The sequence below is a fragment of the Carlito syrichta genome, unplaced genomic scaffold (assembly GCF_000164805.1).
Source record: "Carlito syrichta isolate Samal-C Ts95f unplaced genomic scaffold, Tarsius_syrichta-2.0.1 Scaffold171141, whole genome shotgun sequence".
Lineage (NCBI taxonomy): Eukaryota > Metazoa > Chordata > Mammalia > Primates > Tarsiidae > Carlito > Carlito syrichta.
This window is the reverse complement of record NW_007115237.1, coordinates 17,444-18,004: the sequence shown is the minus strand read 5'-3', so window position 1 is coordinate 18,004 and position 561 is coordinate 17,444.

The following is a 561-nucleotide window of genomic DNA, read 5'->3' as shown; positions in this document are numbered from 1 at the left end:
GTCATCTTGAATGACGTGAAGTTATTAGCATAAAGATCTATACTAGAGAGTAATTCACTAGTAGGTAATGTATCTTATCTACCTACATGGATATATGCTTTGTGTTCAATCATATACAATGAATTATCTTGTTATAGAATACTATTTTCTGACTGTGAATATTTTCCTATGCTGAATTACAGACACACACACACACACACACACACACACATATACCAAGAGTGCCCAAAAACTGTATACACATTTCAAGAGTTGTTAAGAGATGTTTGCTGCAATCAGAAGTGTCTAGACGCTTATGGTAGCCACCTCCAGCACCTCTTATCATTGCAGAAGTCAAACGTGTATTGAATATTACAATTTTAATACAGTTTTTTTCCTTTCTTAACATATGTTTACATTTTTTGGTACCCTCTGTATATATATATATACAGTCTGATATATATCAGTCACTGAAATGTATATATCAAGCATTGTCCAAATATGAAATTCTAGTTACAAACTCCATGGAGCTATGACTTGAGATTTAAACTCAAAAGTTACTCACTCTCATTTTCTTTTCTT